Here is a 10,311-nt window from a genome sequence, read left to right as displayed (position 1 = left end):
AACGATGATTCACGATTTACCATGCAATCTTTTTTCTATTTAATCGTCAACATTTATAGTTAAATCTCTTATAATAAGAATAGGTAATATTAGTGCTCAAGCAAAAATGGGGAGGATTATTTGCAAAGTTATGATAGGTATTTTTATTAGCAAATTTGACTGGTCATCATTATCCATGTGCTTAACATTAGGGATTTCCACTCAACTTCTACTAGATTCAAACAACACTCCTTTTTATTTTTTACAGTCAACTTTTGAAATGAGAAATAGAAATATCACAGGTGATGTTTATCATCCATCGAACACTTCAAATATTGGGTCTATGAAGTCATAAGGAAAATTTATCATTGAAATCTGTTAGCCATGTGTCTTTGGTTCTCACTATCCTTAAGGCTGATAATGGTGCCTTTCCATCGTTTTTTTCACTAAGTAGGACATACTAGTCAAGAAACTTCTTAGCATGCATATAAAAATTCACCGACGATTTATGAATTTCAGGCTTTCAAAGAATGAGTCAACGCGCATAGAAGGAACACCATACAACATACCTACATCGCTCATGGCATGGTCTTCAAGAAACGAATGTAACGTACCATGATACACCAGCCAACTTTCAAAAGAAGTTATAGAAATAAGACTTGAATGTGCATTCACCGACTCAATGCAAGAATTGCTAATCAGTGCCACCTAATTAAAGAGTGTAAAAAATCAACAACTCCCCATATTTGACTGGTATGTTTTTTTTTTTCTAATTTAAATATTATTTTTAGTTTTTATAGAATTTAGGAAAATAATAGATATTAGTACAATTATTTTTACTAATGTGTTCGATATACCATTTTCATATGTTGATTAGTGTATAAAAATGGAAAATATCATTGATTATCGTATTTCAATCACATTAGTAATAATAATAATCTAATTTTAAGGTCACGACCAAGCGAGACACTAAATTGGTGTATGAGACCCCCTTGTTTATAGGACAAGGGACTCACATCCGTGGAGTGATTTGACTGCTAGCGTCTATGAAGGCATACATACTCTACACCCTACAGTTGAGACCTCTTAAGAGGAAACACATGCTCTTAATGATTACGAAACTCGTGCTCTTAAACATTAGTAAATGCGGTTGTGCTAGTTATAGTCAATGTGTTTGGGGTGGATTCATTATCCATGGTTGATTGATCCCTTAAATCTAGCACATGTGACGTCCTTCCAAATAGTTGGGGGAAATACATCTTAGGCTCACCAATTATGGTTGACGAAGGTTGATGTGATTGATCAAGATTGACAAGGTTAACCATGGTCAAGATTACATTAATGCTAATTCTCATGTTGACCATATATAACCATAGTGATATTGGTTGACCATGTTCAAACAAGCTAACCATGGTTGGCTACGAGGAATACATACAGCATAGAATGTTCTAAGTTGACTATGGTTGATAAAAAAAATATGATTAATCATGATTGATTATAATTGAAATAATAAATACTATAAATTTAAAATATAAATATTTAATACATAATTTTATGATATTAAAGTATAATCTAGTTTTTTTCCATTCAACATAATAATAAATATAGGAAATTTGAAATATGCAAATTCAATGTTTTAGTTTGGTTTAATCTTATTTATTTATCTTTTGAAACTACATTGTTGGATATGTCAATAACGTTATAATTAAGTTATAATTATTTGTTTAATTGATTATTAATAATTTTTAATATTTTAGGAATTAATAAAATTAATATTAAATAAATATTATTTTATTTAAATTAATTTTATAATTATTAGTAATAATGATTAAGATGATTATCATATTTATTGGGTGTAGAATAAATGTGGTAAGGTGTTTTTATTAAAGTATTGGTAGTGTAAGGTTGCGAGTTTAGAAAAAATTAAGCAAAATGTGATGATGCTAAGGGTTAGTGTGACCTACTCCTAGTATTATCTCAAATAATTTTGACAACTAAATAGATTACAACTACTCCTACTATATATTAAGCATATTAAGCATATGAATCATCTGAAAATCCAAATAACCAAACAAAAAATAAAATTATTATAATAGTTTATGAAAATCAAAATAACCAAACAAACAAAAAAATAAAATGATTATAACATGTTATGATAAATGGTTAAATTTTATAAGAAATCTTCGTACATAAATAAACTTTCTACTCGTGTCATAGATTAAATTTAACTCAATATGCATATCATGAGATAAGGTGAAGTGTGGACTGAAAATCAGCATCTGTGTGCGTTGAACACAGTTTGTTTCTAGACAAACTCAATCATGTGGGGGATTACAAATATTCCTATTTGACCTCGTTTTTACCTTGACGTCATAAGTTTATGAAATAAGTTTTTGTCTCGCGACTCGTGGACTCCTTCCAGGGCACGTACAAGGGGGAACCGTCTACAGAACCCTTCACATTTTCGCTCACGTTTTAAATATTGCTGGCACACTCCCGGGCTCACATTTTCTCTAGAAAACACAATCAATACGCGCTTCGACCATACATATAAATATGCGCCTCCACATTTTAAGTCCGCAACACTTTGATCTTCAGTTGGTTTGAGATTTCGCGTTCAGCAATTACCAATCTGTAGAGTAGCGTAACAAATTGCAACATATCTGCTACATTGTGATTCATTGTTTTCCCTGCAACCCCACAGCGTTGACATGGAGTCACTAGTTATGGACAAAGCCTCCCAAGAGCACGTTTCACCGTCGCCATGAGACGAAAATCGTGGACAAAAGTGCCCCCAATATAAGGCAATCCGAATGCGAAATTGGGGGAGTTGGGTGTCCGAAATCCGGATGCCCAAAACCATGTTGGAATATTAATTCCAACTGCAGGCAGCGTGGAAGCGGACGTGGACAGCAACTCAGCCAGCACGCAGCAACGAAACCGCTCAGCAAAACCACCTGACATTTCGGACCGCCCATCTTGCAATTGTGGTTTCCGTACGATCTCCTCCGATGCAATCAATTTTGGACGCGTGGTCCTCTTTACGTTTACAAAACCTGCCATATCGAAGCCTAACGTTCAGCAGCAAAGGCCTCCGGAAATCTCCGTCTACCGTCCGATTGTCTTCATCGTTCTCCGTCGTCCATCAATCAAAGTTGCATACGAACCTGCATTAAATGCATTGCGTGGAGTAAATCAACGTTTGAGTTTGACCGCCGGCGGTCCTGTCTGCAAAGGGAATTAAATGGAATTTAAACCTGCTTCGTAAATGGTTGGTAGAACATTAAATTTTAATTACACCAGAGGTATGGGCATATGCACGTTATGTGTTATATTTTTTTTGATGGCATACATATTAAAAAAAGGGTTAACGTTTTGTTGAGTTGACTATTGTGAAATGAGAGCTCGCGGCAGCGAAAAAAAACTTGAGTTGTTGACCATTTGTAAAAGGTAGCAGCAGCGAAAAACATGTGTGTGCACAGCAGTGCAATGTGTGAGCGCGCGGCAGCGAAAGAAAACAAGGGAAGCAGCGTAGAAGGTTTTTGTATGTGTTGACCTTTTTTTTATGCAAGGAGTGGATATCGCACAGCAATTCGTAAAAGAAGAAGGATCCTTTGTATGGTTTTGTAATTTTATTTCTGTGATATGCACAGAAGTGAAGCAGACAAATATTTTTTTTTGAGTTGCATATGTAAATTTTTTTTACATCAGTAAAAGAAAATGAGAATTTTACCCAGCAATGTAAAATCTCAGGAGGAGACAGAGTTTTGTTTTTGTTGGCTGAATGTATTTTTGGTAAAATCCCTCTAAGTGAAAGAGGATGAATGTTGTATCAGGCATTATATTTTTAATGAATACAAATCCTTTTCTGGGTATGTAATACTCTGTCCTCAAATTTTTTTTTTAAGCTTCCTTGTGCAAAAAGATCCAGTGGAGAGAAGGAAACAGAGCATTGCCTCTGTGTGTTCAGTTTGTTTGTTTTTGGAATTTTACCAGAAAAATCCCCAACAGTGGTATCAGAGCTGGTCCAGGATCTTTGATGATGACAGAGCTAGTCCAGGCTCTTTGAAGACGTCAAAGAAGCTGAAGGAAGGTTCCTTTTGTTGCAGCAGTAAATCTTCTCCAGCAGAGTAAAGTCTCAGCCAAAAGAATCCAGGTATTTCTCAAGTTTGTTGTGTTATTGTTGAAGACAGTGAGTTATTTTAATACACAGTCAAGCATTTTAAAGCATAATTAAGAAGTGCAAGGAATGGCCAGCACCAGCACTAGCATGGGTATTTTTAATACTCAGTTCCCACTACTCAATAGGAAAAACTATGACTATTGGGAAATAGTTATGAGAGCTTTTCTTTTCTCAGAAGATTTATGGGAATTTGTTGAATATGGTTTTGAAAAACTAGCAAATGATGATGAGTTTAATAACTTAACTCAGGCAGAGAAAGAGCTGTTGAAAAACTATAAGAAGGAGGATGCTAAGGCCCTCTACTTCTTGTATCGAGCAATGGATGAGAGTGTGTTTCCAAGGATAGTAGCAGCTAAGACATCCAGAGAAGCATGGGAAACTCTCAAGACAGCCTATCAAGGCACGGAGAAAGTAAAGACAGTAAAACCTCAGTTTGAGGAGAAAGTTTGTGATGACAGCTTAGAGAAAACGGTAAATGTTAAAAACTGTTTGTCTCGTGAGGAAGGTGATGAGGAGATGGTTGAAGTACATCCCCAAACAGCAGTGCCAACGCAAGGGCAGCAAGAGACACCCTTGAGGAGAAATGAACAAGAGGCAACAAATGAAGGTATGAATACTTTGTTTGCCTTATCTAGTCATGTTGATGACCCTGTTTATTTAAAAGATGGAGTTAAAGATAAGAAATGGGCAGAACCCATGAATGGGAGAAAGGAATTAAAGTTTCTTGAAGATCTGTTTAAAGAATATAGAGTTCGATATGTAACTCTTGCCAAGATGGCTGAGATGGGCTTCACTGCCAACACCCTTGTCAATATGACAGAGGAAGAGATTGAAGATTTGATGAAGACCCTAGTAGAACTCTATCATATGGATCTTCTTATAGGGGAGAGATATGAAATTAAAACTCCCATGAGAGCAGAGAAGGAGCAGGTAGCAGATATTCTGACCAAACCATTGGATCAGAAAAGTTTCGAATTTTTGATGAAATGTTTGGGTATGACTGAACGCCCAGCAGTTGAAATTAAGGGGGAGTGTTGGAATATTAATTCCAACTGCAGGCAGCGTGGACGCGGACGTGGACAGCAACTCAACCAGCATGCAGCAACGAAACCTCTCAGAAAAACCACCTGACATTTCGGACCGCCCATCTTGCAATTGTGGTTTCCGTACGATATCCTCCGATGCAATCAATTTTGGACGCGTGGTCCTCTGTACGTTCACAAAACCTGCCATATCGGAGCCTAATGTTCAGCAGCAAAAGGCCTCCCGAAATCTCTGCCCACCGTCCAATTGTCTTCATCGTTCTCTGCCGTCCATCAATCAAAGTTGCATATGAACCTGCATTAAATACATTGCGTGGAGTAAATCAAACGTTTGAGTTTGACCGCCGGTCCTGTCTGCAAAGGGAATTAAATGGAATTTAAACCTGGTTCGTAAATGGTTGGTAGAACATTAAATTTTAATTACACCGGAGGTATGGGCATATGCACGTTATGTGATATTTTTTTTTATGGCATACATATTAAAAAAAGGGTTAACGTTTTGTTGAGTTGACTATTGTGAAATGAGAGCTTGCGGCAGCGAAAAAAAACTTGAGTTGTTGACCATTTGTAAAAGGTACTAGCAGCGAAAAACATGTGTGTGCATAGCAGTGCAATGTGTGAGCGCGCGGCAGTGAAAGAAAACAAGGGAAGCAGCGTAGAAGGTTTTTGTATGTGTTGACCTTTTTTTTTATGCAAGGAGTGGATATCGCACAGCAGTGCGTAAAAGAAGAAGGATCCTTTGTATGGTTTTGTAATTTTATTTCTGTGATATGCACAGAAGTGAAGCAGACAAATAATTTTTTTTGCGCTGCATATGTAAAAATTTTTTACAACAGTAAAAGAAAATGAGAATTTTACCCAACAGTGTAAAATCTCAGGAGGAGACAGAGTTTTGTTTTTGTTGGCTGAATGTATTTTTGGTAAATCCCTCTGAGTGAAAGAGGATGAATGTTGTATCGGGCATTATATTTTTAATGAATACAAATCCTTTTTTGGGTATGTAATACTCTGTCCTCAAATTTATTTTTTAAGCTTCCCTGTGCAAAAAGATCCTGTGGAGAGAAGGAAACAGAGCATTGCCTCTGTGTGTTCAGTTTGTTTGTTTTTGGGATTTTACCAGAAAAATCCCCAACAGTGGTATCAGAGCTGGTCCAGGTTCTTTGATGATGACAGAGCTAGTCCAGGCTCTTTGAAGACGTCAAAGAAGCTGAAGGAAGGTTCCTTTTGTTGCAACAGTAAATCTTCTCCAGCAAAGTGAAGTCTCAGCCAAAAGAATCCAGGTATTTCTCAAGTTTGTTGTGTTACTGTTGAAGACAGTGAGTTATTTTAATACACAGTCAAGCATTTTAAAGCATAGTTAAGAAGTGCAAGGAATGGCCAGCACCAGCACTAGCATGGGTATTTTTAATACTCAGCTCCCACTACTCAATAGGAAAAGCTATGACTATTGGGCAATAGTTATGAGAGCTTTTCTTTTCTCAGAAGATTTATGGGAATTTGTTGAAGATGGTTTTGAAAAACCAGCAAATGATGATGAGTTTAATAGCTTAACTCAGGCATAGAAAGAGCTTTTGAAAAACTATAAGAAGGAGGATGCTAAGGCCCTCTACTTCTTGTATCGAGCAGTGGATGAGAGTGTGTTTCCAAGGATAGTAGCAGCTAAGACATCCAGAGAAGCATGGGAAACTCTCAAAACAGCCTATCAAGGCATGGAGAAAGTAAAGACAGTAAAACCTCAGTTTGAGGAGAAAGCTTGTGATGAAAGCTTAGAGAAAACGGTAAATGTTAAAAATTGTTTGTCTCGTGAGGAAGGTGATGAGGAGATGGTTGAAGTACATCCCCAAACAGCAGTGCCAACGCAAGGGCAGCAAGAGACACCCTTGAGGAGAAATGAACAAGAGGCAACAAATGAAGGTATGAATACTTTGTTTGCCTTATCTAGTCATGTTGATGACCCTGTTTATTTAAAATATGGAGTTAAAGATAAGAAATGGACAGAACCCATGAATGGGAGAAAGGAATTAAAGTTTCTTGAAGATCTGTTTAAAGAATATAGAGTTCGATATGTAACTCTTGCCAAGATGGCTGAGATGGGCTTCACTACCAACACCCTTGTCAATATGACAGAGGAAGAGATTGAAGATTTGATGAAGACCCTAGTAGAAATCTATCATATGGATCTTCTTATAGGGGAGAGATATGAAATTAAAACTTCCATGAGAGCAGAGAAGAAGCAGGTAGCAGATATTCTAACCAAACCATTGGATCAGAAAAGTTTCGAATTTTTGATGAAATGTTTGGGTATCACTGAATGCCCAGCAGTTGAAATTAAGGGGGAGTGTTGGAATATTAATTCCAACTGCAGGCAGCGTGGACGCGGAAGTGGACAGCAACTCAGCCAGCACGCAGCAACGAAACCACTCAGCAAAACCACCTGACATTTCGGACCACCCATCTTGCAATTGTGGTTTCCGTACGCTCTCCTCCGATGCAATCAATTTTGGACGCGTGGTCCTCTGTACATTCACAAAACCTGCCATATCTGAGCCCAACGTTCAACAGCAAAAGGCCTCCCGAAATCTCCGTCCACTGTCCGATTGTCTTCATCGTTCTCCGCCGTCCATCAATCAAAGTTGCATACGAACCTGCATTAAATACATTGCGTGGAGTAAATCAAACATTTGAGTTTGACCGCCGGTCCTGTCTGCAAAGGGAATTAAATGGAATTTAAACCTGGTTCGTAAATGGTTGGTAGAACATTAAATTTTAATTACACCGGCGGTATGGGCATATGCATGTTATGTGTTATATTTTTTTGATGGCATACATATTAAAAAAAGGGTTAACGTTTTGTTGAGTTGACTATTGTGAAATGAGAGCCCGCGGCAGCGAAAAAAGACTTGAGTTGTTGACCATTTGTAAAAGGTAGCAACAGCGAAAAACATGTGTGTGCACAGCAGTGCAATGTGTGAGCGCGCGGCAGCGAAAGAAAACAAGGGAAGCAGCGTAGAAGGTTTTTGTATGTGTTGACCTTTTTTTTATGCAAGGAGTGGATATCGCACAGTAGTGCGTAAAAGAAGAAGGATCCTTTGTATGGTTTTGTAATTTTATTTCTGTGATATGCACAGAAGTGAAGCAGACAAATAATTTTTTTTGAGCTGCATATGTAAATTTTTTTTTACAGCAGTAAAAGAAAATGAGAATTTTACCCAGCAGTGTAAAATCTCAGGAGGAGACAGTTTTGTTTTTTTTGGCTGAATGTATTTTTGGTAAATCCCTCTGAGTGAAAGAGGATGAATGTTGTATCAGGCATTATGTTTTTAATGAATACAAATCCTTTTCTAGGTATGTAATACTCTGTCCTCAATTTTTTTTTTAAGCTTCCCTGTGCAAAAAGATCCTGTGGAGAGAAGGAAACAAAGCATTGCCTCTGTGTGTTCAGTTTGTTTGTTTTTGGGATTTTACCAAAAAAATCCCCAACAAATCAGAGAGAAAATATGGCTGGGGTCATACAAAACCGCCGAGCAGGCCGCCCGTGCTTATGACGCCGAAGTGTATTGCCTGAAAGGGCCCAATGCCAAATTCAACTTCCCCAATTCCGTGCCCGCCATTCCGTCCGCATCTTCACTTCCCCGTCAACAAATTCAGATTATCGCTGCCAAATTTGCCTTGGACGAAATACCTTCAACCTTATCCTCTCTGCAGAATATCACAAATGTTAAGAACAAGGTGAGGGAGGAGCCGACATTGCTATCACAACCGTCTTCGGTTTAAGAAATGGAGTGGGCATGTGACAGTGGGCAGATCTCCAACGCGCGGGACTTGGGTTTGTGGGAGCCTCCGTTTGAGGAGAATGGCGGCGTAAATTTGGAGAAAATCCCGTCGAGTGAGGAGGCGTCATTGTGGGAGTTCATGCCGACTTGGGAGGAGGAGCAACCAGGCGAATACATCTTCTTTGACCCCACAAATTTGTGGAACTTTTGAGACATTTGAATCATTTACAGGGAAAAGGAGGAAAGGAAGACTGCATGATGCGTTTTTGGTTTGTCACGTTGTCCGACAGGCAACAGGCTTCGACCCGATTGTCAAAATATTTTCCTCAGTTTTCACCATAATATATGGTTGACATGTTTTATAATAGTAAATTTAAGTGAGGTAATGTGTAAAATTTTAGTGTTTTCAAATTTTATAAAAGTTTTGACTTTAAATTTTATTTTAAATAATTAAAAAGGAGAGATTTATTCAAAATTAAATTATATTAATTTTTATAGGTAAATCTAAATAATTGAAAAGGCAAGATTTATTCAAAATTAAATTATATTAGTTTTATAAGTAAATCCAAGTTTAATTTTTTTATAAATCAAATTAATAAAAATAAAACTATAGTTTGAGTGGGCTTAATGATTAAGAGCATGTGCTTCTTTTTAAGAGGTCACGCCTTCAAAACTGAAGGGGTAAAGCATAGAATTTGCAGTGATGAGTGCCCATAAAATTGGATAATAATATATATCATTAAATTAAAAAAACATAATAATTATACTACAATTTCATCGTGCTCTTGTTCTCAAATGTACACCTAACCTTCAAATTAGATAATATTATGTATCATTAAATTAAAAAAACATATTAATTATAGTACAATTTCGTCATGCTTTTGTTCTCAAATGTACACTTACCCTTAAAATTGGATAATAATATATATCATTAAATTAAAAAAAAAACATGTTAATTATACTACACTTTCATCATGCTCTTGTTCTCAAATGTACACCTACACTTAAAATTGCATAATAATATATATAATTAAATTAAAAAAACATGTTAATTATACTACAATTTCATCATGCTCTAGTTCTCAAATGTACACCTACAAACTATGGTTATAATTTTTATATTATACAAAAAAATAACCTAATGTTGTCCTTGTTTTTGAAAATACATTTACAAACTAGCACAACCACATTAATATTTTTGATATGGTTGATATAAGCCAAAGGTTTCATTTGTATCTACCATTGATAAATAACAATAGGATAATAATACAAAAAATATACAAAAAAATAACCTAATAAAAATTCCTTGTTTGATATTATAAACCCGGGGGAA

General features: G+C 36.5%; 1 pseudogene; it reads left to right on the top strand.

Moving 5' to 3' along the window:
- The first annotated feature begins 2,792 nt into the window (after positions 1-2,792).
- On the top strand, positions 2,793-9,331 carry LOC149176271 (uncharacterized; annotated as a pseudogene).
- The last annotated feature ends 980 nt before the right edge of the window (positions 9,332-10,311 follow it).

Source organism: Pinus tabuliformis, chromosome 4_1 (assembly GCF_031772625.1).
Source record: "Pinus tabuliformis cultivar Carrire ecotype Pingquan chromosome 4_1, CPIR1, whole genome shotgun sequence".
Lineage (NCBI taxonomy): Eukaryota > Viridiplantae > Streptophyta > Pinopsida > Pinales > Pinaceae > Pinus > Pinus tabuliformis.
This window is presented reverse-complemented; position numbering and strand designations above follow the sequence as displayed.